The sequence below is a fragment of the Zonotrichia albicollis genome, chromosome Z, assembly GCF_047830755.1.
Source record: "Zonotrichia albicollis isolate bZonAlb1 chromosome Z, bZonAlb1.hap1, whole genome shotgun sequence".
In the NCBI taxonomy this organism is placed as follows: Eukaryota; Metazoa; Chordata; class Aves; order Passeriformes; family Passerellidae; genus Zonotrichia; species Zonotrichia albicollis.
This window is the reverse complement of record NC_133860.1, coordinates 47,893,970-47,921,786: the sequence shown is the minus strand read 5'-3', so window position 1 is coordinate 47,921,786 and position 27,817 is coordinate 47,893,970. Positions and strand designations below refer to the sequence as shown.

Here is a 27,817-nt window from a genome sequence, read left to right as displayed (position 1 = left end):
ACATGAGGATGAATAGTAAGGGCAGAGAGGGAAAGGGAGAAGCTGTTCCGGGTGCCACCATAGATATTTCTCTGTTGCCAGTGGAGAGATGCACAGAGTGGAGGAGGTAAAAAAGCAAGATGCACCAGAGACAAATCACTGTCCTGACTACACCTCCCCCCTCAAACATACCTTTCCAATGCATTGCCCTGGGCACATAATGGAGCCAGGAATGAAAACTGATTCCAGGAATGAAAACTGAATCAGGAATGAAAACTGAAGTTTAGTCTGAGAGAAGAGTGATGAAAGGTGTTGTTTTAGTATTTGTATTTGTTTCTCACTACTTTAATCTATTTTATTGGGCAATAAATTAAACTTGTTCTCCCCTGAACCAAGTCTCTTTTGTCAATAAGAGTAATTAGTGAGTGATCTTCTTGCCTTTTCCTTGACTTATGAGCTTTTTTCATCTTATTTCCTTCTCCTGTCCTGAAGAGGAGTGATGGTAAATGGGCAGCTGGGTGGACCTTGACTGCTTGCTAAGGCTCAACACAACAACAAGCTTCTCACATAAAGTCTAAAACTGTCACTACTACTGGTCCATTTGCTTTCACAATTTTTCATTGGTTCAATCCTGTCTTTTGCCTCTCTTTCTTCATTATAGGTAGAGGCATGTGTTCCAGGTCCTTGTGCAATATGATTTAAGCAGCATTATGTCATCCTCTAAGTGAATATAGGAACATAATATTTCTCAGTCATTTTTTGCCTCAAGTTGATGCACCTTTTTCTTCCCATGTCATCCACATCTCTTGCTATATTCTATATTCCTTATACGATGTCAGATCTTTCTCATTTATCTTCTGTTTTGTAATATCTTATTTAGAAGTTTACTTATCCACTGACAAACTACACATACTCTACAAAAAAGAAAGAATAAGACAAACCTCATTCCTTAAAAGAATGTTATGGTGGGGGGTGGGGGGAGAAGGAAGGAAAAATAAAACTGAGTTTTCTTGCAAGAGTTCACAAAAAAATTGAACTGCAGTGAACAATGCTGCTTTCTTTGGCCTAGCTTTGGGAATCTCTTGTGCTTAATCTCTTAGAAATTTTTCTTTGAAAGTTCTCTTCTCCCTCTTTGGATTCCTAGGTACCATGTTGACATTCCTCTTTCCAAGTCAGCCAAAGAGAAAATACTGTTTACAAGGGGTATTTTGCTTTCTCACATAACAGAAAACATATGAGCCAAAAGCACAAGACTTTTTTTTTATAGCACCATGTGTTTTGGGTACGAGTGTATCTCAGAACATAGAGATGATAATAGGCAAAGAGTGGGTATGACACAAGCAATAAAACTGAAAAGTTTCCAAGATATGGTCTTTCACTTTTTACTGTTTGTCAACTCAGCACATTAGTAATGAAATAAATCTGTTTTCTCAGCTTTTGTCACATGGACAAGAGGAATTCTGATGTGTGAAGCCTCTCCAGACTTCCCATTCTGGATTTCAAGCCACTGATTTTGCTTAAACTATATACCATATTAGTAAAGCTGAGAAACAGAAGCTGGACCCCATCTCTTCTTGATGTTGCACTGTTGCTCTTACAGACAAGAGTATTTTAAAACATAGCATAAGAAAACAAACAAAAAATTCTCAGTCTTAGTATGGTGAAGAAAGGAGTAGGAATAAGAAAATGCATGTGTTTGAATAATGGTCTCAGATTATTTCTGTTCTTTTCAGAAAAGGCATACTTCCTTTCAGATCCCTTGCTGACCTTTCTTCTTGTCTTCCCAGCTAAGAAGAAAGAAACAAGCTCCTAGTGAATAATTTAGCAATCTGTTTGGAAAGTTATTCTGCATTCATCTACCAAAATGCAGCATAGAGAGAACTAGTCCTATGCAAGTCCAATTAGCTCCTTGATTTCTGCAAGTTTTTCAGCCCTGAGTATGTTATGTGCCAATCACCAATAAGACCATTCAAACATTTGCACGTTTTATATATTCATAGTATGGCAGACATAAAATATACGAGGCTATTTAGTGATCAGTCAATAATTTACTTTGTGTTCTTTCCTCCTTCCCTCTGCTCCTAAGTCTTTGTTTCTGCAAAACACATTTTTTGAAAGAAACCTTAGCTATAGTCAACTTTTAAATATGTGAGAAAGAATTGACAACCATTTCCAATTCAGATTCTTCATGACACTACCAGTCATGGAAAAAAATTTGAAACATATGCAAGGAAGATTGCAGATCTCCACATTCCTAGGAATTATTATGCCATTTCCAGTATAGGAAGAGTGTCTGTTATTGTTTTTTGCAGGAAAGCTCTTCTACTCCATTTTGAATCCCAGGGTTGATTCAAGAAAAAATCTAACTGCAGACATATTTTTGTCTAAGGTCACATCTTTAAGATGCCTTTTAAGCTGACAATTAATAACTGGTATTTGCTCTATTTTCATTGCTGCAAAATGGGGCACACAAATGTACTTCTCCCCCAAGAGAGGTGCCTGGTCAGTATTTCTGTGGAGTAACTATGAGTTCTTTATTAGTGCTTCAGAGAGTGAAATACAAAGATCAAGAATGGCAGAATTTTTTCCTAGCAATGTCAACAGGAGAAAAACCTTACTTCTAACTGTAGAAAGAGGAAAGACACATGTCTTAGAATAACAGATAGTAGATCTGAAGGCTGTTATACATTAAAAACTCCTCAGTGAATCTGAACCATGCTAGTCCAAAAAATGTGAACTGTCTCTCACTGTCCAAAATGTGAAGATGTTATAAACATTTACCAGCAAGTCACTCATCTAGTTCTGTAAACTACTGATGTATCAAAGTAAGAGCTCTCAGACTCAATAAATGTGAAAAAAAAAAGTGCTTCAAACATTTAAAAGATTTCTATTAGTTTGGTATTTTTACATAATCTTTTCTGTATGTTTAAAGGGTATATATAAAATGTAAAAGAAAAGAAACCAGGGAAAACCATTTTGACAAGTAGCTTACTTTTATGATCAGGACATCATATTATGCTTGGGCTGACTACGTGCTGTGAGCACGTTATCATCATCTGAGTTAATCACACTGAATTTTAATTTTGTTGTGGGATGTTAATTTGGAATTTTATGGCCACCAAGCACATGTTTTGCCTGAGAAGACTTAATTGGATGATACTATTATTTAGCATATTATTTCCCATGGGCAAATTAAGATTAAGTGTTTATCTCTGTGGAACCTTGAGAACCTAATAAACTACAGTGGGATCAGATAGAAGATAACAGTAATATACAGTGAATCACATTTTAGTTTCTTCAAAGAGATAAATTCTGATATTTGAGGAAAAGATCATTAGATGGACTTTCAAGTTTGACACTGAACCAGTTAAGTGTTTATGCAAGTATACTTATAGAGACCTTAGCACTACATTAATTGGAACTAGAAAGGAAAAAAGGACATCACTCTTCTTTTGATTTGCAACAATGGTATTTATGCAGCTATTAGCTCTATTCCTCTGATAATTCAATGCAATTTGGGATTTAGCTGATGTTATATTTTAAAAAAAAGAGAGTATTATCTTAATCTGTTTCATCAAAATTTAATTGTTTCAAGCATGTTGATGAAAGGTATACTTCTTGATTTTATGAACATTTTAATTGTCAAAGGAAGAAAACTTCCTTCTGAAGCCATTAGTTATGACATCTGTATGAAGACATGAAAATTTTACGAAAGACTTAAAAGTCCCAATAAAATTTACCCAGTGTAATTTTTATGTGTTAGTCAGTACCTTCTACATTTAAGCAAACTTACCAAAGAAAGAAGCTTTTCCAAGGCTAACTCATACTGCTAGGAATTATCAAGACAGTCTCTCACTGTGATAACACACTGATCACTCACTATCTCTCATTAGTCTTTTGTTGTCAAGGAAAAAGTCATTCTCTGCAGTGTCTTTATTTTTCCATTAAGACATAGAAGAAAATACAGATGTAGAAATCAAATCATGACTTTCCAAATCACCAAAAACTAGCAGTGTAAAATAATGTGATCAAAAAATTAGTGAATATGGAACAAATAAAGACCTTTGCAATGATAGATTTATTATTTAAAAATGGCCTATGTTCCTTCCTTTAAATAATTACTTATATATTACATTTCATTTTGGGCATTCCCCTACTCCAGCATGGGATCCTGCAGATGCAGCAGGTGAACCTCTGCGTTCTGGGGACCTCTATGGGCCATTGGGGCACAGCTGCCTCACCATGGTCTTCACCAGACACAGCAGAGCCTCTGTACCTGGAGCACATTTTCCCCCTTCTCTCTACGTTCTTGGGAGTTGAAGAGCTCTTTTTCTCACATATTCTCACTCACTTCTCTGGTTGCAATTGCCCTAGTGCAGCAGCACCTCTGTCTTTCTCAAGTCTGTTTTCCCAGCAACACTACTGCTGTCCCCAATGGGCTTGGCCCTGAACAGCTGCAGGTCCATCTTGGACCTAGGTGGCACTGGCTCCATCAGACATTGGAGAAGCTTCTTGCAGCTTCTCAGAGAAACTGCTCCTGCTGCCCCCTGCTTCCAAAAGCTTGTCTTGCAAACCCGATGATGATGATGATGATGATGATGATGATAACAACAACAGCAACAACAACAACAACAACAACAACAATAATAATAATAAATTACGTTTTATTATTATTATAACTATTTCTATGAAAAGTAGGGAGAGAAGAATTAAACCTAAGAGGAAAAAAACAGCGCACATTACAGCTTATTACTGCTGACCAATTCTCAGCCTATCCTAAGGCAGTGATCAGGTGTTCCTGGTCATGTATATACTATACACGACAATCTGTAGCACGGAATAGTCCTTTGGCCAGTATGGATTGTTCATCCGGGCCATGTCCGTCCAAGATTCCTGTAGAGCTCCTCAGCTGCAGAAAATGTGGCACAAAGAAATCCTTGACTTAGGATAAACACACTTAGCAAGAACCAAAACATTTGTGTGTTGTCAACAGTCTCATACTAAATCCAAAACACAGCACTGCACCAGCTATGAAGAAAAAATTAACTCAATCCTAGCCTATGAAAAATATGTACCCTATTAAACGTAGATTTAGCAACAGTGCTAACATTAGAATTGGTTTTGAAAATTCTTGAGTTAAAATAAGTAAAACACATATTAGTTCAGAAGATTATATGGCAATTCTGTAAATTCCATAATTGATTATTTGGTACATTTTGAATATCATTTAGCAGCAAAATAGAAATTGTGGAATTAATATTTTTTCTTTTTTAAAACTCAATAATATAAAAAATATGTTACAAAAATGATCTTACGGACATTTTCTTGATACTCAGCATTTCTCTGAGCAGCATTTTACTTGAATACCTCAACAGTGATCTTTTGCAGGAAGGAAAAAAAGAATTTCCTAGTGGTTAAGAATGCTTTAGTGTATCAGAAGCTCTACTCTTTATGATTTGCTAACCGTAAGACAGCTGTAATGAAGAGAAAATATAGCAGTGTAATAACTTGACAGCCACATTTATCTATAAAGAGGGTTGTTTCATATCAGATCCCACCTTCAGCTCTATGAAAATGTACTATGATGGAAAGAATTCAAACAGCAGGAGTGAAACCTCCAGAACACTTTTTTTTTTGCTAGGTATCCAGCTAACAGACAAAATTCTGTAGCATTTTCCAGTTTCATACTCACAAATCTAGTGAAGCATCAGGATCAGTGGAACCAGGGAACATTTAATTTTCTTCAGTTTTTATAAACATGTAGACAGACTTAAGAAGAGCACTGTAACATTTAAATAATGAAAGTCACATGTAAATGAACACATCTCTTAGTAAAGATAGTGTCTATAATGTTATCAAAACCATGCTGAACCATATCATAACAGCTGTTCCTTCCTATTTATTTTGTCTTTGGAAAATGCTAAATGTAAGATATTGAGGAAAGTGGTCAAAAAATCCTGACCAGACTTTAGGCTTCCATGCCAAAAGTCTTCCATGTCTGCATACAAGATAGCTCCTTCTTAGCTGAAGGTTGCTTCTGTCCATTGTTGAATGAGTTTGTATGCTTCTCAGAGTTTGGGGTTTTTTATTAATTTTCCATGGTTTAAGTTGCCTTGGGATTTAGCAAGATCCAGCTACAGCAAGGACAACTCTGGGTGTTTCCATTCAGTTTCTCCCTGATTAATTTTTCTAGAGATCCCATTGATTTGTGAAGGGCACTGTAGTCCTCTTCTGCCAGTAAAAATCTGCCTATTTGGAGTGTGTAGCCAAATTAATCTACCCTGAGACCTCAGCCCTTGGTCTCCTGGTCTATTGGTGGAGTTTGATAATACTGCCTCATATCCAATAAACAAAGAACCAGCAACGAGACAGAACAACTTTCTGAACGCCCTTATATTTGTATTCTTCTGGTATTCCTGAAAATATATTTTTTTAATGTATCTTCTTTAAACCAGTTAAGAAAAGACATAAAATAATCTGGGGAAAAAAAAAACACCAAAAAAAACCAACAAAAAAAAAAAAAAAGAAAAAAAACCAACAAAAAAAACCTCAAACCAAAAACCAGAACACAAAATAATCCAAAGAACAGAATTTCAGGGTCCTTTCCTTCTTTCTCTCCCTCTCTATCCTTTTTATTTTTTTTATTTCCAAAGGAGCATTTCTGTTTTCCTTTTCACAGCATGTTCAGAATATATGGCTATGCCTTAGGTACTGATGATGAGACTTTTCACGTTCTGGCAGGAACAAAGAAAATTAGAAGGAGATTGTGAAAATTTTGGGGAATGACTAAACAATAAGAAGAATCTGAGATTTTTCTATATATCAAACACGCTCACTATCTATGGTCAGTAGTCAAAATGCAGCAGTTATGTTTTTCCAGGAAAATAAGTGAACCTGCAGATATGAATGAGTTAATTTTAAACCATCCCTCAGTTATGTAAATGCACAAAATGTAGTGCCACTTTCTATTCTTATTACAATCGTGAGACTGTCACTATAATTGATTAATTTCGTGTCATTCTTTCCCAGTGATCTCTTTGTCACAAGAATGAGCTATCACAGAATTTTAATGCTGATTACATTTTAGTTTTCATAATGTATTCTCATTTTCATTCTAGTGACAAAGGTTGGCACAAAATCAGACCATATTCATAACAAAGAGTGCAAAAATAAAGCAGGAAACTGTATAGAATCCATCTTCATGACAATCTCAGAACAATGAGAACAGAAATATCACAAAACAAAACTCCTTGTTCTTGTGGCAGTCTTGGTATTGTAATATCACAATACTCTAAAATGCATTTCTGAACCTTTTGGATTGGATGTATTAAACTCATTGCAGTCTAGATATCCTTCACAATATTCTAAAAGGAGAGAGTAGGATAAAAAAATTACCAAAATATGATCATTATGGATAATGTAAAATACCTCTTAGCTGTTTGTTAATTCCCAAGTTTACCACTGAGTTACTGGCAGGAGGAAATGGGAACAGGCAGGAAAGAAGAAAAACAATGGTCTTCCATGGAACCTTTACATCTCAAACTAGCTGTTTCTTCCTGGGGGCAATTATTTGGTAGACTGCTAAAATGTGGCAAAACCGTGAGTATCAAGAAGAAGAAGATTCAGTGAGTTAGAAATAGCAGAAATTTATTGAAATTTTGTGTTGAGAAGTTATGTATATTATCCAGATTATTTGATTTGTCTTTTCTGTGTATACTACTATCTCTATTCTCAACGGTCTCCTTTTGAACAGACCTTTGCCATGCTAATTCTTCATAGTCCTACATCATGACTTCCTTGATTGTGTTGTCAATAGGATTTACTGTTGTCAATATGACTGTGAACTTGTGGACCTCGCTTTTCTACACTGAGAGACTATGTACAAGGAGATCAGGTGCCTCTTCCTGAAGAGGGGCTCCTCATAAAGTCCTGTGAAGATAAATCCTTCACCTATGTTCGTATCATCTTTTTTCCCTACTGTAGGGGACAAGAACTTTCACACCTACCCACATTCTCTGGATATATGAGAGAGTATGACAAGTGACTTCTGCTTCGTTCACTGCAACCTCAACTGTGAAACTGACTTGGCTACTGTGTCTTCATATCTTCCCCTCTCTGGCCAGCCCATCAGTGTCCAAAGACAGCTCAAACAGTTCTGGTGTCTTTTCAGCTGGAGCCTTAATGTATCTGACAATAACACATTTCTCTTAAGAACACTCATTGTCCTTTAAGTCAGCATTAGTGTGTAGCTGAATTGACTTGTTCCAAGAATAATTTTCACCAGAACTTTCTGAAATCTCTAGATGAGAACTTACTATTACATGAACCTACCTCTTCTGATATGGAACATGATATCCTAGAGTTTCATTGCTCCAGAGAGATTGATGAATACTACCCAAAGATAAATGTGATTTACTTCTTGAAAATCTGCCTCCTATGAAGGTACTGTAATAATTGATGAGTCTCAACATCTCCCTTCAACATAAAGTAGAGTTGGACAGTCATATTTGTCATGCTGATCATATGCTTATCAGTTAAAAGGAGATAGTGCAAGACTGATTAATTCAACTGAAGTATGGAGTTTCTATGTTAGGGTGTTTTGTTAAGAAAATCAACAGCTGTCTAAGAGGACCAGCAAGCCTTTTCCTGAATGTCTGAGTATTTCTTAAAGTCATCTGCATCACAAATCCTGTGGAAAATAGACTAGAAATATTGGTTGCAGAGTGGGCATCATTCTTTGGTTTTTGATCACTCCTAGGCAAAACAGAAGCTGTAGAGCCAGTGTTCTACTAGCCAGTATTGTCAAATCTGCTCAGACAGATAAGGCTTCAGAAACAGGAGATGCCTCTATAAGAAACATAAAATATACTGGCCTTGCCCTGAATAAATTTCTTCATAGTTTGTATGTTTTTGGATTTGTGATGAAAAGCGTGTTAACCACTGGAATTATTTAGTTGTTGCTGAGCAACATTTACAGAGTCTCAAGGAACTTTCTGCTTCTCATACTACACCATCAGCAAGGAGGCTGAGGACTAACAAATAGTTGGAAGTGATACAGCCAGGACAACTGACCCTAAATGACTACAGGGATATTCTATATCATACCACAATATGCTTAGCAATAAAAGCTGTGAGAAGGAGAAGGAGAAGAAGAAGAAAGAAGAAGAAAGAAGAAGAAAGAAGGAAGAAAGAAGAAAGAAGAAAGAAGAAAGAAGAAAGAGGAAAGAAGAAAGAAAGAAAAAAAAGGACAAAAAACAAGGAAAGGAAAAAGAAAAAGAAAAAGAAAAAGAAAAAGAAAAAGAAAAAGAAAAAGAAAAAGAAAAAGAAAAAGAAAAAGAAAAAGAAAAAGAAAAAGAAAAAGAAAAAGAAAAAGAAAAAGAAAAAGAAAAAGAAAAAGAGAAAGAAAAAGAGTGGAGGACATTCTGAGTTACGATATTTGAAGCTTTATTCAAGATCATCTACTTCCCAGTCAAATTACAAATTACTTCTCAATATCTATCAAAATTTCTCTTCTTTCAGTTTAAAACCATTACCCTTCATCCTGCCACTACACTCCCTAAATAAAGGGCTCCTAAATCCAGGCTTTTAGAAGACCTATCCAGAGCCTTCTCTTCAACAGGTTGAACAAGCCCAACTCTCTCAGCCTGTCCTTACTGGGAGGTGTTTGTCTGTCATCTCCATGGCACTCCTCTTCTAAGCCTCTCTGTTGGCATCTGGTCCAGCTTGTATTAGCTTAGGGCTAAAATGTTATTCAATGCAAGCTTTTAGCTGCTGTGAAGTCATATTTAAAAGAAAGAGATAGAAAGATCATTATTCTTCCAGAGGGAAAATAAATTTAGGATATAGACAAAGTAACCTGTAACAATTGCTTCAAGGTTTAAAAAGCAAACAGTAGCCAGCACTGAGAGAAGATTTTAAAAAACCCCACTAGTTACTTTGCTTGAGCTCTGGGAAATCACCTTGCAAGTACAGGTGTCGTGACTAAATTTCATCCCAATACAAAAAAAGAAGGGCTCTGAAAAATATCCAGTCTTAGGAACTTTGTTTCTAGAAAACCTACTCTACCCAGAGAGATAATCATCTGCCTTCTCTAAAAAGAGCAAGACTCTCTTTCTCCACTCTTAAGTAGAGGTTCTCATTTGCAACACCACCTCTTCCTGGGGAATGCAGTAGACTGCAGGATCACGTATTCACAGAAGTCCTAAATCACCTGTTCTCTTATAAGGTTATTATAATATTCATTCCATTCTTACAAAGTCAGCCTTGACACTGGTGTTTGGACTTTCAGACTTCTAGAATGTATATTCTTTGCTTTTTATTTCTACATTGAGCTTATCCTACTGGTCATCTATCTCCACTGTCCTGTTTCTCTTACACAATGTTCAGCAGCTGTGGTCTGTCTGTAGGCTCTGTGGGATTGGGGCACATCAACAACTGGCTGTAAGTGGATCTTCTGGGCAGGTCTCCTGGCAGTCAGAATCCTGTAACTCCTGTACTGCTTGAGCAACATCACAGTAAGAATAAAACTCCACAGAAGAAGATTTACTGAAAATAAAGAAGAAAAGCAGCAGATGGACGTAGCAAGGCCTATGATCAGAGTAGATACAAAATGCAGTTTTAGGTGGAACTTGAATCATACTGGCATATGTGAAGACAAGAGGTGCCCTTGCTCTGTCTTCACCATTTTAAAATGAGTGAAACAGTTAAGTAAACAGAAACAGTTCAGTAATCAGAAATAGTTCTGATTAACATGTGATAAATATTTCCAGAAGAAACCAATGCTTCCATAATATACAATACAAAAATACAAATAATACAATAATTAATTCTGTCTCTATGGAAAATAAAACAAAATAAAAAACCTCCTCTCAAAAACGCCAAAAAATACCCACCCCCCCAAAAAAACCCAAAGATAAAGCCAAAAAAAACAACCCAAAACAATAAAAAACCCCAAAACACTAAACCAAAGAAAACCAAACACACCAAACCAATCAAGTATTTAACCTGAAGTACCAGTCTTAGTGTTTTTCTGACCCTGTACTGTTCATATACAATCTGTATATACTGTACTGAGCCAACCACACTGACCACTACTGGTGGACCACGCAAAGAGATTGTTAGCCTTGGTGACCTCCAGGGATGTTTTTTACCTTAAGTTAGTCAATGGCTTAATAACTATGGCAGAAACAACCAGAAGTCATTCCTACACTCATCGTCGGTTATACAGTGCCTTTGAATGTAGTCAGACGGTAAGTTGTACTCTAGCTATAAATCTATTTTAACCTTAATTTGGGTATCCATCTTAAGCTCAGGAGTTATGAGTTTGTGGAAATGAGTCACCAAGTCATACAAATTCATCAAGCTGTCTTTTGCAGCAAGAAAAGAAGTAGGTTGTAACCATGTGCTTAAAACTGCGCAAGAACTTTGACTTACAGACAGAAAATACACATGGACACACAGCCACAGGCACACACACAGACAAAATCCGTGGGTTTCTTGTTAGCAATGACTGCATCTAAAATGATGTATTCTGTTCTGTGTGTAATTTCTCCTAAATGGCCCTTCATACAAACATCACTGGAATGTGAAAACAAAGGAAAAACTTGACATGAGAAGCAGTTATACCACAAAAAGTGAAGTTGGTCCAGAAGATCTGTCTTTTGGGTTGTATTTTTCGTATTTTCAGCAGCCAAGAATGCAGTTATATAGTAGCAGTACATTTCATCTTAAAAAAAAGGTAGAGTAAACCCTACCTAAATATTAGTATATATTTGGAAAAGTAGAAAAAGACATTTCCACCATTACAAAATAAGCTTTAAACAACAGCAAAGGTAGTATTTAAATTGAAATTGAGCACATGTGAGATTTTTACATCCAAATGTTTATATTATTGAACTTTTTAAAGCAGTCACAGGAATCAAATTCTCTCACCCTTTCAGGCAAAACCAAGATGCTATGGAAACATAATAATTTCTCTAATTTCTATTCTGTTTAAAAATCTTTAGCTTTCCTCTGGTAGAAACAAAAGTTACTGTTACTGAACCCCATGATTTCTCTGTTTTCATAATTAAACTTAAGAAGAGATTTAATACCTTCCTTTTATGATAACAATGCTGACTTTTTAATTCTCTTTATAAAACTTTATCATTCTGTAGTATGTATAGGTAGGTTTTAAGTAAAATATTTGATATGACTAATAAATTATGGATGAATTACAAAAATATGTTGTGCATTCAACCTCAAATTCACTGTATTTCAGAGTAAACAGTATAAGTTGAGAGCATGGATACGTTAAGAGAAACAAAATTATTTTGTGAAGTTCTGCCTTAACCTAGGTTACTTTTATGTACAAAAACAGTCTTCCATCTTGCAGGAATATAAAGAATAGCTGATCCTTCAGTGAAGTCAGCAAAAGCCCAACATGTGAGTCTCAGTTATGCCTATCATATTAATCCTTTGATACAATAACTAAAGATTTTTTCCCTGATAAAATGGAGACTTGATAAAAGATACAGATAGCAAACATGTTCTAATTTAATTAATAAATAATAGAGAATATAAACAACATCTAGCTCTCTGGAAACATGATTCCTAGGTAAACTAATATTTTTATTTCCAAGAATAGCTGCATATAGAATGATGCTTCTTCATTCTGAGACTTCCTTTTTATCAGAAAATTAAATTTGTCTAATTTATAATGGTTTTTTTGTTTGATATATTATTTTTCACCAGTGATTGTAGACAGAAGTTATTTATGAAATTTCATGAAACTTTGGAAAGATTATAGGCTATTGATAACTAATATAATAAATAACCTTTTTCATATGCAGATATCTTTGAAAGATATAAAATTGAAATGAGAATTACTAAAATCTAATTTGTGCAACCTGAAATTAAAACAGAGATAACAAAACTAAAGCAAGTCCAAAAAACCTAATAATTTTTTAAAACCTGAATGTGTCATCTTCAATAATCTGAAATGTTAGCATCTCTTTAGTCTAAAGTCTTTGTCCTTAAGATCTTAAGGGTGTTTTAATGATTGTATTATTTTTATAATCTGATGTTTACAATCCTTTTGTGCAGAAAAAAAAAATCCTTTCAGGCAAATATTTTTTCTAGACTGAGTGCAAATAAATACATGATTGAAAAATTTATGACATATATGGTTTTCGGCTGTTTGAAGGGCCTGGAAAGGCCCGGAGTGGCCTTGGGGCAGCCTGCGTATCGAAGGACGAGAAGAGGCTTCAGTTCTTCTTTCGGTTTTTATGTTTATTAATTGTTTATCTAAAAGATGTTCTTTCAGCCCGACAGAGATCTGCTCAGCAGTCAGCCATGAGCACACTGTGCCGCCCTCCGTACAGCCACCTATCTTTATACCCATGGTTACGTGTACAATATTTATCATTTTTCCCCAATACCATTTATTCTTATTACCCGGTGCACTTTCAGTAATAACCAATCCAAAAGTGCCACCATCACCAAAGAAGATGGAGGAGAAGAAGAAGAAGAAGAAGGACAGGACACACCCCAATTCCTCCATCTTACTTCTCTAAACCCCCCTGTACAGAAATCCTAAACCCTGTGTCTCACCCTCTAATTAACCAATCTTTTCGCCATTCACCCCGGTGAAGCCCTCATCCTTGTCGTCTCCTGTGTAGGGTCAAAGTCCTGCCACCAGACACTTCTGGCAACATTCCAGGACTCCCGAGCCCCCCAAGGGTGGTCTCAGTGGCCCGGCACCTCAGGACTGAGATCCTGAGATCCGACAATGACATAATTCTCACTCTTCTTTTAGGAAGTTTGTTTTCAATCCCTTTTTGGATAATTTTTTCACCTCTCTTGCTTGGTCTTTTAACAGCCTTTCTGATCCAATACTGATGCAAATAATATTGTCATGTTTTGGGACTTTTCTGCCTTTATCACTCAGCTATAGCCTAGATTCACAGATATTTGTTTTTATTTTTTTATTTTTAATCACTAATGGCTTTGCAGCTAACCTATGGCTTCAGCCATGGAAAGTTGCCTTCGGTATCAGTGATGTATGCATTATGCTGATAAGTACCATTGCTCATTTTCCTTTTGGGTAAGCACAGGTAAAAAAGAAAGGCAGGGGGGAAGAGAAAAACTCTAAGACTAATGATTACCTTAGCCTGAGACAAGGATGGCAAAACACACTAGACTGCTTTCTAACATTCAGTTATGTGTAATGAAATATGGCTGCTTCAGGACAAAAAATGTGTGATAACTTCTGTCATTTTAGTGTTATTTCCCTGAATTCCTCAAAACTGCATTTTGTTCAACATTATCAGTGTGGTAATGTTTTAATTAAAGGGCAAATCTTGGCCTAATGATGAATTCTTTCCTGACATCAAAAGGACTGTCTTTTACATTCTCAGTGTCATCATTTTATATTACATTTTAATTTGTTAGTTCATCAGTGTGAACTGAGTGTCCTAATATGTAAAGAATCATTTGTCATGATTCAGAAACAGGGCTTGTTGAAAGGTGAGTAGCAAAAATAAAGAAGACTTCAACCTTATGGAACATATTAGGAAATAAATTTTATACTCATGAGTACTTGTATTACATAAGGCAGGAATTACTATTCTTCTGATTTTTATTTTGCTGTATCATATATAATATGAAAAGGAAAAAATATATACAAATATTTAATTCCTTGCTAGAGACACTTTAATTCAGATATAGTTGTTGGTGCTGTATAGCAAGTAAATAGTTTCTGATTTTATTATAAATGGATTATGAAGGTTTAAGGTAGACCTGGCCAGAAAAGTTAATAAAGCCAGAAATTTTGTCTCCAAGAAATATCTGGTTGCATGTCTACAAATTTAAATAGTTTCTGTCTTTAGTATCATACAATTCCTTTGGAGTTAAAAAGAAAAAGAGAGAAATTAATCCACTAAAGTAGAGAAATAAACTAATAGGTGGCTGATTATAACTTAGACATTTTAATGTGTTTACATTTCTTTTACTTTAATTTAGTTTTAAGAAAATGACACCTCATGTTTACTTATCTGGTTAAAAATTAATGTAGATCTTTCTAAAAATCCACCCGCTGTTGATGGCTTGCTGTATTAAATATTTGCTATATCACATCATCTGTTGACATCACAGACATGTCACAGATAGTTTTACAGTTTGTTTCATATGCAGATGTTTTTGAAAGTGTTTACAACTGAGCATTTCAGAAATAGTAGCATTCTAGAAATATTATTTGCTCAAGCAACTAGATCTTGGAATTAATATCTCCTCTATTTGTCTTTTATTTTTAATTGCATCATCCACAAATGTAAAGTTGTCTTGCTTTGCTTTAAGATTTACAACTAAAGTGGGTTACAGTAAAACTCTGTTTTAAAAACACATGTTCACACTGTTTAATTAGAGTTTGGACCAGGCTTTTTAAATTAATCTTCTTCCACTGCCTAGGCTTCAGTTCATTTAGTATCCTAGGACTACAAACAAGATGCCTTCTACATGAAACTGATGTGAAAGATCTGCTTCAGAAGTGCACAAAATATAATACAATGGTTAGTGAGCATTAAATACAGAGTGACAGACAGGAGCTAATTTCAGTTAAAGGCCTTGAACAATGCAAAATTCGGGTGCTGGGTCTTAGCACAGGCTGAGGACTCCTCAGTGTTTTATCACATGATTCTTAATATGCTTTTGTTGTACCAGTTTTTAGCAAGTGAATTTGAATTTTGAATGCTGAAATCTGACTCTAGAATATATTAATACTTCATTCACATGCTCTGCATATTTGTGTGCAGAGCTAAGCGGTGAAAATCATGAACACTACACTAAGAAACTGCCTGTAACTGGACTAAAATGATAAGAATAAATGTGTTTTACAGTGGATTTTCTCCAATGTTTAATGTCTTTCAAACTGATGTAGATCAGTATCTTCCATTTTTAGCTTTGAGCTTTCTCCCAAAAATTCCTGAGACATTTCTTCTCCTTGTAGTGGTAATTTTTTTTATACTAACCGCTAGCAATGACAATTGCACTTCCATGCCACTCCAGCTATATCTAGGTAGAGAATATTCTTGATAAAATAAAGCTGTCCCAACTTCCTATGACTTGTAATTAAATTTGTAATACTAGCTGTTTTGTTTTCAATGGGAGAAAAAAATGTTGATTACTGTGGACTGAAGTTCTGCTCAGCCTTCCCTGTACAAACTGTCCCATTTTGCACAGAATTTAACAACTACAAAAAGCAGAGCGGTCATTTTGGGTCTTGTGAGTTGGGTTCTGCATGAGTCATGAACTCAAAGTTAGCCTGCTGGCTCAGAAACACATCTCTGAAAGAGCTGTTTTACAAATTGTATAGCATGAAAAGCAGGCATTGGATAGAATGTTATCCCTTCCTTGTAACAACAGACTATTATGCTGTGTGTGAGAGAGAGCATATTTTGAAAGGCTTTTTGTCCCTTTGTTATTTGCTCATATTACCACTTATGTGTTTGTTGAAGCAAGCTATTTTAGTCAGCGCTTTACTATATGTTCCTTAGAGTAAAACAGTTTCTTAACAGATTTTTTAAAGTTCATTATTATAAAGAATGAACTTTATTCCATCTTCTTTATGGGAGTCCTCTTTTTCCTCTGTGTAAACTGTGCCAAACAAACTTCCTATCCCACTGATATTAGTGATGTCTCAAGATTCAGTTTGACAAAAAACTTACCTCGAAAATTATCGTGCTTCAATCTACAGTTCTACAGGAAGGAAAGCACTAGCAGCCAAGATATGGGGAAGAAAATTCCATTTTATTTAGAGGTCTGAGACTCTGGCTTCTGAGATACTTTCTCAGAAAGAAATAATACTAAAACTAGAACCAGAAAAGATAACTGGATAGCAGCAAAAGCTTTTTAATGTTCTGTACATTGCCAGGGGAGTTTCAAATAGAGTGCAAACTACATGATGAGATAATTCCTGTCAAGTTACTCAGGGAAAATGGTAAATGTACATAAGCCAAAAAGTTGCAATTGTAAAAAAGGGCCATGCTTTTGGTGATGAAGATACCATAGTTACATAGCTGTTTTTATTAAATTTGGGAGACTGGAGAAAGACATAGAACGTAACTGGTTATGACTGCATAGAAGGAGCAGAGAAGAATAAAAGTGAGGCTTTCAGTGACAGGGATTTTTTTTGAGAGGACAAAGTCATGTAAACACAAGGACATGTCAAGCATGAATTTGAAGTAGATGGAGTATCTCTACTTGTGCATGGTATGTCTTCTACATATACAGAAATGGTAAAACTAAAAGGAAGATAGGAGTGTTTACACATTTCTTTTCTTCTTTTGTTGGTTTGGTTTGCTTGGCTTGGTTTGGAGTTTTTGGTAAGTTTTAGAGCTAGTTGACAACCTTCCTTAGGTACGATTAAGTATTTATTTGGGGCAGCCTTCACAAAAAATCTTAAAGTGAGATAAGCAAGCTGGTAATAGGTGGGGATATTGCTTCTAGACTTATGTTGGAAGTTAGTATGCTCTGCAGCTCTTGGAGATGTTATGATCTGAGATCCAGACTTAAAAAGAGGAGTGTTCAAATCAGTAGTGGTAGAACTTAGAAATGAGTTTACCGTGGTGAAAATCAGAGGGCAAATCACATAGCTTGGATTTGATTATTGGATGAACAGTGCCGTCTGAGAATGCTGCACATATTTTTGTTGTGTCTACATCAGGGTTACATAAAGAAAAGCATAAAATAAGTGTAATACAGAAAAAGAAATTATAAAGTAAATGCATAAAGCAGATGCATAAATATTAATGAAATATCTGTAGAAATATTGCTATTCAATGCTATATGTATTGCACAGAAAGCATTTTGTCTGGTAAAAATTAAGCAGACATCATAGACTAATATTATCTTCCCATCCATGTAATAGTATAGTGGTGTGACATGTTGATGTCAGAGCTGCAGTCTGATAATATGGTACAATTGTGGCTGTAATTGGGCTGGTTCTGAATTGCTGAACGCAGCATTGATAATATCAAGATCTTTTTGTTATTTACTGAGCAGGATTTGCCCAGAACTGAAACATTTTCTGCTTCTTGTACTGCCACACTGGTGAGGAGACTGGGGTTCTTGGGAGGATGGGAAGAGACACAGCTGGAACAGGTGACCCCAATTGACCAAAGGCATATTCCAGACCCTGTGGCACCATGCCAGTATATAAAGTGGGTGGAAGAAGAAGGGAGAGCAGAACATTTGGAAAGATGATATTTGTCTTTCAAGTAACTCTGTGCATGATGGGCCCTGTTCCCCTGGAGATAACTGAGCACCTGCATTCCCATGGGTAGCTGTGAATTAATTCCTTGATTTGTTTTGCTTGTGTGCACAACTTTTCCTTTCCTTGCTTAACTACCTTTTACTTTTCATGTTCTCTCCCCATTGGCATAGGATTGAGCAAGTGGCTGTGTGGGGCTTAGCTGTTGGTTGAGGTCAAAGTATGACAGTCCTTTTTCAGCACCCAAAGCGAGGCTCAAAGAGCTTGAGATAGTGATGGATCTGCTTGGGATGTACTAGATTGAATTGATATCTGGTAGTGCTATTTAGCTAATTAAGAAATTACTATAACTACTATTTTTGTCAGTAAATAGAGTCCCCCGGAGATTTTGAAAGAATAATGTTCAGATGCACTTTTACAAAGTATGATGCAGAATGTATACGATGAAGAGTTATTGCATTTATTAGGTCATTATTGTATAACAATTAAGTGTAACTCTGTATCAAATGTATAAGAGCAGAATAGGAGTCAACTACAGTATGAGCATGCAGATTCACAGATGCTTAAGTTTTTTGCTTTCTTATGGTAAAGGAACTCTTTACAAACTTAAAGGAAATACACAATCTCAGTGATTTGGGCCCAAATTGCATGCTGCAGCAAGCTTACTCACCACTGTACTATCATACTTGAGGAACATCTGTCTAAATTTAGGCTGAAATAGCATAATTTTTATTGCTATTTAGCAATAGCTTTAAAAAGTATGGTTTACTTCTTCCCTAGCAGAAGGATCTTGGTACAAAAATAATTATTTAATTTAGTTTCCCCATTCTGAACCCTCTTGCTGTTCTAGTGTGTCTATTTACCTATAATTGACAAGATGTTGTGAGCAATTCGATATTCCCTAGTTGACTGGCCTTTGCAAAGAAGATTCTTGACAGAGATCGAGAAAATTAACTACCACAGATTTCTTAGCTTGAAATTCCCAATAAAGCAATATAAAGCAAATATTTATACATTAAAGGTTAAGTACTTCAAGTTCTTTCAGTAATTGAATGTATTTTCAAGAGAGGTTTAATTTTGATAGATTTTTTTCCCCATTTTACCACTGTTTGTCTCCTCTTTGTCTCAAATAGTAAATATTTCATACTACTGACTAACACTTCAGGGTTGGCACAATAGTCAGAGCCAGATTAAAGCCGCAACTTTAATAAGAAATACCATTCCATAAATAAGGTTAATTTTTACACAGTGGTTTTATAACCATAGGAGTAGTATTCACACATATCATCATAGCAGATACCCTGTTTTTCCCCTCAGTCCCAGTTGCAAAAGGATCAAATGCTTTTGATTAAAATGCCTCCATAATAATCTCAGAATAGCTGTTGATGCATCTGTCTAGGCATTGTGTTATCTCTTTAATTTTGAACTCCGAGATATGACTTGCAGACTGGATTTTTAAAGGAATTAGCTGCTTGGGAAAGCAACTGAACAGCTACCCTATGGGTCGCTTTAGAAATCACATTGATGAGATCACATTGATAAAATCACATTGATGACTTACGAGTTTTGGCAAATCTACACCTATCTTCAACATACCAAAATGGCTTTCACAAGTCTTAGGGCTTAGGCATTATTTATAACATATTCAACAAAATGCATTAAAAACAAACAAATAAAAAAGCCAAAACAAAAACAAACAAACAAACAAAAAAACCCCCACAAAACCAGAAAAAATTTCTTGAGTGCAGCAATCTACTGTCCAGAAGAGGGTTTTTTTTTTCCCCTTTTCTACATGAAATACATCATGAGCATACAGTGAGAAAGGAGCAAGCCTTGGAGTTCAGAGAACAACAAATGTGCTATTTAAAGACAGTATCAAAATTCAGATCCCAAAATACTGATATTTCTTTAAAGAAAAAAGCTGTTATGCCCTTCTGTGGTGGTTGTTTCGTTCTTTTTCCAGACAACATGAAAGGAGCGGGATTATGAAATAGCTCATTCACAGTCTAATGCTTTACCAGGTGAAGTCAGAAGTAAGATTATTTTCTGTTGAGGTGCTGGGAAGGTGGACACCCAAACACAGTCTTCATTTACAGTTTATCATTGTACCATGTAACTTCAGTGTCCTCGTTTTCAATTGATAGCAATGTAAATAAGGGAAGAAGGAATTAATTCACAGTGGCCAAATATCATTGTCCCAGAAACCTATTTGCGTTATTAACATATTCATAAAAGCTCAAAAACCATCTTTGATGTCTGTTTAGGTTCAGTGCATACCATTTTTTTTTCCTTCAGTTCCTGTCTGTTTTCTTAACAGTAACTCTTTTTTTTTTTTTGTCTTTTTGTCAACATTAGTCTTCCAAGTAAAACATAAATAATCTTTAGATCTAGGGAAACTGACACGTGTTATAGAAGATTAAACTGTTGCTCGAAGCCAGTGATTATGTCTGGATAGACTGTGGCCCAATACCTCTGATTTTAAGTGATAAAGGAACACAAGAGTAAAATTAGTATTTTGAGGAGTGGATTAAGGGTGGCAGAAGGGAGTACCTGTTTCACAGAGAAACATGTGACTTGGCAGCAAAATATACTTCACTTTGGTGATGAGCCATCACAGGATGCAAATGGTTTGATTGCTTTGAAGAATAACTATTTGGTGTTGTTGCATAATTATTAGCCAGAGAATGACATCCTAAATTTAGGAATTTGCCGTGTGAAAGAAAATCTTGCAGGTTACAAATTTGGAGGTTTTTTAAAATGTTATGAATTACGCACTTTGAAATAGCCCTTCTTGTTTTCACTGATGTCTAACTTAAAAGTTAAAGTTAAACATTCTAAATCTAACTTCTAAATCTAAGGAATTCAGTAACCTTGCCTTTCACTTCAAGGATATGCTATCACCCTAAAGAAAATTAAAGGAATTCTTCCAAAATATGATGTACTCTTTCTCATGTACTCCATATAGATATTTATCAGTAAACACTGCTTAAAACCCTTTAAGAAATCTGACAAGTGACAAGATCAGTCACTGCTCTTAAAGGTGAGCTGTGGAAGGCATTCACAGTGTTTAGATAATTCCATTAGTTTCTAAAGGAGCAAATTATTATTTTACAGTAAGGCCACTGCTAATTACAAATTTAACCTTGCAATGTTTAAAAGTTTGAATAACTTGCCAGAGTATAATTCAGCTCATGAAACAAGGAAACTCAAAGCCCAATTGATTTGAATACTAAATACTACAAATAATTTAGTGCATTTAGATTTGTTAGAGCTGGTCTTTTTTTTGCAGGCTAGTTTGATTTCTTGCATGCCTTTGTTGTTTTGTTTGGGTGTTTTTTGTTGTGGTTTTTTTTTTTTTTTTTTTTTTTTTCAGGGGAACTACATGTATAGAGCTGTAATAAGCTGTATAGTCAGTCAGGTAGTGCACTCACTATACACCTTTCCTGATATAAATCCTGTAATTTCTACATTTCCTGATTTCTGCTCAGGTATCCGTATTCCCAAAATTATATTTGGAAAGTCTTGATCCTACCTCAGTTTCCAGTATTGTTTATTTATACAGTCAAATTGCTCAAGACTAGTTTTGTCTTCTGGCTCCACTAACTGATATGTTCTTCCTGGAAGTAATCAAACTTCTATTTGGACAGTTGAGATTCATAATTTCTAATTACTGCAGGGTTAAACCCAAGGTATGGTAAATGTTGGCCCTCTAAATATATCTGTTGTTATTCTTAAACCTTACATCTCTTCATACTTGTAAACCACCATAAGTTTTGCTGAACAGAAGCATTTTTTTGAATACTTATGTGAACATTGTCTATACAGTTTTAATACTAGGGGTTTATATAGTAGGAGTGCATACTGACAGAAAAATTGGTGGGAAAAATCGAGGAATAAGGTTTTTGAACTTTTCATTCTTCAAAAAATTAATAGCTTAAGATATGCATATTGGAAATGTTAGTATAGGTATTGCATGCAGTCAAAGCCCTTGTGAATATAATGTCAATTTTCAGATCAATCTGATTACGCTTTCATCCTTTATTATAAATATTTCTAAATTATCCAGTGGCATACCAAAATTCCACAGATGAGTTTTTTCTTGCAACAATATCAAGGACTCAGATGGAAGAATGTTAGAGTTCAGGTTCATAACGTACCCTGATTATTGTTATCAAATTGCTATTGCTTGAGCCATACTTTATCAAAAATAGATTATAAAAATCCCAAAACCAAGAAAAAATATATAATATTTAATAGAATGTTTTATACAGGCTCAAAACCAGTGAATTTAACTGTTTTGCATTATAGAGTTTTTATCTGAGCCAGTCTTTAAATGTCATTAATATCTGCAAGCTGATTCAAGCTTGAAAATATGTTTCAAGATCTACGAAGGTATATATTTTGAAATTGTGACCCGTAGTACAAAAACTGAATTCTGCATAATTGTAGGCTTTCATTTATGAGGTAATTCAAACATTCGATTATGAAAAATGCAATTTAAAATGCACTTGAATATAATCTAAAATGAAATTCTTTGCAATAAGAGTGGTGAGGCACTGGAACAGAGTTTGCCCAGAGGAGTTGTGGCTGCCCCATCCCTTAAAGAATTCAAGTCCAGGCTGGATCAGGTTCTGAACAACCTGGTCTGGTAGAAGGCATCCCTGCCCATGGCAGGGGAGTTGGAACTACAAGATGTTTAAGGTGACTGCCAACCCAAACCAATCTATGATTCTATGATAATGAGATCTGTAGCAAAATTCAGAAGCATGTTTAATAGAAAGAAAAAGAGAGCTGCAGGAGTATCTATGTTTTCATTTGCTAATTTTTCCTTTAATATGTGTATGAGGTGTTGAAAATCATAATTCTTTCTGACTCTACCTATCAACAAATAAAAATATATGTATAAAGGGAACCATGGTATTTGACAGCAACTATTACTACCAGTAATATCAAATGTTTCTTAATCTTTTTTAGATCTCTATCCTGAGACAAAACAACAGGATGTGCCTTGGAGAAGAGTAAGTCATAAAATTTCTTTATCCTTGGTATATTTTCATTGTAATCATAACAAATGGTTACTGTAAATTGAGTTTCAGTGAAAGAAATCTGTTATCCATTTATTTTTAAAGTACTAAGCCACTCCCACTGCACTGTTTATGCAGACTTAACCTAAAGTAACTTTTTCATTAGGTTGTTTTTCGGGGATAACTTTTTATTGAGTACATTGAACTTAAGAATTAATGCTTCTTAGTAAATCATTCTCAAATACTTAAGCAGCAACAGAAAACACTCCTAGATTACTTTGTTCCTTCCGGTGACTACTCTAGAAAAGACAATGAAAGAAGATTAATTATTCTTAGGAAAAACAAATAGTATGTGTTTAATATCTATTAATCACTGAGTTTCTCCTTTATCTATACCTGAAATAGTTGTTTTCTCTGTAGTACTTAGAAAGTTGCTTCTTATCATGAAAAAAAATTTCATAGACCTAATATACAATTTGCATCTCGCTCTCTCTCACACATGGCATACTTAGTGAGCTTTAAATGGAAACATTTTTCTCTCCAATTTTTGTATTGCTTTACTTTCTATTGTTTTGTTTTATATAGTTTTGCTTTATCTCAATAACAGGTTCAGATGCCAGAGACTCAATGGCATAGCTTGAGCAGAAATAGCTTAACTGCTTGATATGGAGGGAATGGCCAACAGCAAGTTGGTGGTGGTTTTTATTTTTTTAAGTAAAGAACCCATCATTCTGTTATTCAACAGCAAAATTTGTGTAATGTTTCTAATATGGACAACTACTACTACCATGCTGCATTATAATGCTGGCTGCTAATACTTATTTCTATATGTTAAAGATACCAAAAAGTCTGTTTGGAAAAAGTAAATTTACTATAATCCTGAAGTTTAACAGAGAAAATGAGCACACTTGAAATTTTGCCTTTGGTTTGGTGAATTTAGGACTTGGATTTAGAGCAAAGACTAAACCCAGCCCCTAAAGAAACAGAAGTTCTCTAGACAGGAAAATGAGTCTTGTTTCACTGCACACACAGAAAAAGATGCAAAGGGGCAAAGGAATGAGCAATACTGGGAAAAGATCATCTGCGCTAGCTCCTGGGAGAATCTTTCATTTTTCTTTTTCCCCAAATTTAAAAGCAATCTCCTAAAGCCACAGAAATCACTTGAGGTATATCTTCAATTCATTTCAATAGTCACAGTTCCATTCCATTCAGCACAGTGGTATTCATTTTCATCACCTCACTGCTTGAACATAAATCTTTATTACCTCAATTAATGAGTTTCATTTTTCCTTTCCTTTGATGTGTTTTGTGAGAATGCAGTATACTTTCAGAGACATCTGGCATACGATGCTCAATATTGTAGCTACACTGATTTCAGGCAACTGAGTTATTTGTATCATACTCAATAAATAAACGCATTTTTATTCTGGAGCTGTTTTTCAGTGCTCCAAGTTGTATCGTGATAATGCCACTAGATGGTCAGAAATAATTTTTTAATGGGAAGAAACAAGACAAGAAGAGAAAATGCCATTTTCTAGCCTTAAAGATGGTATGTGGCAAAATATAACGAATCATTCACATGAAGTGTCTGAACAACACATTTAGAGATCAAATGGAGAACTGATATTTTCCTAAATTAGGATATTTTTGCACAGAAAACTATGCATGCAGTTGACTTCATATGGTTGCAAGCAGTACTAGCAATATACTTCTTACCAAATAGGAGGAAAAACGGATATTGAACAGTAAGATGTGAGTGTTATGTCCTACAACCAATATTTTTATTCAAAATGCAGTAAAATACTTTACAAATTCAAGATACAAACTGCTGCTCCATTCATAGAATCATACAAACATTTTAGATTAGAATTGCTAATGTTAAAATCTTAAAATCATCACATCCATTAACCTAGCACTGCCAATCCCACCACTAAACCATGTCCCTAAGCATCATGTTTGCTGATACTACCAGGTGAAAAACAGATTCCCCAACTTACAGACTACTATTTCATGCCAGTAGAGGTGCCATTAGAACAAACATGTTCAGACCAAATTGAGATTACAGAGTAAAGCTGACATTACGTTAGCAGGAGTGCGATAATTTTTGCACAATTGTAGCTCACTGGATTAATCCTGGACTGCACTTAGATGCAAAGCACACTAACAAACTAACAAGTTTTTAATTACGTCTGTATAAATTCTTTGTATTTGCAAGGGTGCAAGGGTGATTTAAAAAAAAATCTTAGCATATCAGAAACACAATGATGAACTTCCTTATGAAAATTAAGCCTTGTCTTTTTCTGGAGAAATAATAGGAAGGTCTTGTAAGTCTGAGGAAAGTAAAATTTATTTTTCAGCTGATTCTATATTGTTCTGTCAAATGACAAATCTTTATCATTAACTTTAAATATTTCTTAACCTGTCAGACTAATATTAAAGTCCCTTAAAAACTGATTTACAGATAATCTGGATCTTTGAAAAATGTCTAAATTATAGTGTTTGGAAAGAGGTATATTTTCATTTTAGAAATTGTTTTGTTTATTGTTTTAAATCAAATTTTCAGAAATTTGAACACGCAGAAAAAACTCTAATTGTTGGTCTGTTAGGCATACGCTCAGTGCTAATGGACGAATAACTACTCCTGTTGTTTCGATTAGGATTAGGGCAAGGATCAGTGGGGAGGGAATGCCTGCTGGCAGGAGGTGGCAGATTGGTTTTGCAGTCCTGTTAGGAGGGTGGCTAGTCATAGGGGGAAGGCTAGGGCTAAGTTGATAGATATCCCTTTACTATATGGATAAAAGCTATTTTTTATCATTAAATCAATCTAGATCACAAAAAATGTTATTACTAAGAGATTCCTAGAAATGCAGTATGTGCAAATAGACAGAAAATTCTCTCTTCTAACTTTATTATTTTTCTGATATAACTAAATCATTGTCCAAAGTCAACTAAACATTTTTTAAAAGTTGGATTAGGAAACCACATCACCCATTTCTTTTCTCTGAATTGCCAGCAGAAGTATTTGGCTGCAAAGGAGAATAACTATGTTCTTTTTTGCAAGTAAAGGTTGAAGTTGTCAATTCAATTTTATTATGCAATAACGCAGTTAATTAAAAAATTAAACAATTATATATTAAAATTTTGTAATGTTTGAAATAATTTACAGATTACTGGTTTCATTCATGTCTTTATGAAACTGCCTGTTTCAAAGAAACATAACAAAAATAACGTTACATTGATGACTTTCAGATTAATATTTTTTGAGAAGTCTTGTATGCTAAAATAAACTTCCAGAAAAAGAATCAGAAATAGAATTGAGGAAATTTCTGGATTCTTCCACAGTTTTATATGTTACATGTTCCTTAATTAAACAATTTGCTAATATTTTAGTCCTTTCTATTGATTTTAGTCAAAATAATAGTAAACTGTAAATGGTATTTCTAAGTGAAAACAAAAGATACAAGAGAACACTTCAACCTGAAATGTGCTAAAAACTGAGTAAAACACATCTACATTCCACCTAAATATTAAAGAATAAATAAAAGTACATGTATACAAACTGAGAACAATTTTACACTCTCATAAAATGACTATGCAGCATATGGCTTAAATTAGTGGCAAAAAAAAAAACACTAGGTAGAAAAACACCAGTCTACATATATGTTCTTGCCTTTCAATAATTCTTTTTTCTCCTTGAGTGTTTAAAAGTCACTAAGAAATCCTAGCCCTTTATTATATTAAGGTCCTGAAAAATTAGCAAGGCTTTTGATTTAGATACTTTAATGTCTGTTCATTTCACTGGCAAAAGTAAAGTTTGTTAGTCATTCTAAAGACTAACAATTTACACAATTTACAAAGATTACATGGCCCATGGGATCTCAGCAGATAACCTCACTTTTTTTTTTTTTTTTTTTTTTTTTTTTTTTAACACAAAATAGCACAAGATAAATGAAAAGAGTATAAAATTATCAGGCCACTTATATTTTCTGAAAATAACAAGTGAATGTCCCAGAGAGCAAATCCAACCAATAGTGTCCAGGTATTTAGAGTGGGAATAGCCAGTATTTTCAGCTGTGGCATGGAAACCTACCTTTCTGAAAAGACAAAGGTAATTATCTCAGTGTATTAACTAACTGGAACAAGTACCTAAAAGCTTTGAAATATATGTCAGGAAACTCAGCGCAAGGTTTTAAAGCTGTAGTATTTTTGTAAAATGTAAGTTTAGGGGCCTATAGATAGTTACTATTGCTCTAGGATATGGGATTTTATAATTACATCATGAATAATGTATCTCCTGCACAGCTTCCTTTTACATATGATCTGCTGCTGTCCACATAAGAATCCTAGTCATCTTTCAAACTGATCAATGCACCAATTTCTTAGTTTCATCAGGAGAGATGAAATGGCAGCAGTGAAACTAGCTCAAGAATATCTACTAAAGTTACATGTCAAGTGTTACTAAATTCATTATACATATCATGTTTCAGCTGTATAAAAATCCATCTATTGTCAAATGTCTTAGGCCTCTTTCTCAAAGGGCTGTTTTCACTTTGCAGCCTTTATCACACAA

General features: G+C 34.8%; 1 protein-coding gene across 47 annotated transcripts in view; it reads left to right on the top strand.

The window, feature by feature from the left end:
* The window catches only part of PTPRD (protein tyrosine phosphatase receptor type D), a 1,168,317-nt gene that overhangs the window by 361,131 nt on the left and 779,369 nt on the right, over positions 1-27,817 (top strand). For all 47 annotated transcript variants that reach the window (XM_074533114.1, XM_074533153.1, XM_074533152.1 and 44 more), the window contains one exon: positions 23,198-23,241. The gene's annotated coding sequence lies outside the window, so the exon portion shown is untranslated. The remainder of the gene's footprint in view (positions 1-23,197; positions 23,242-27,817) is intronic.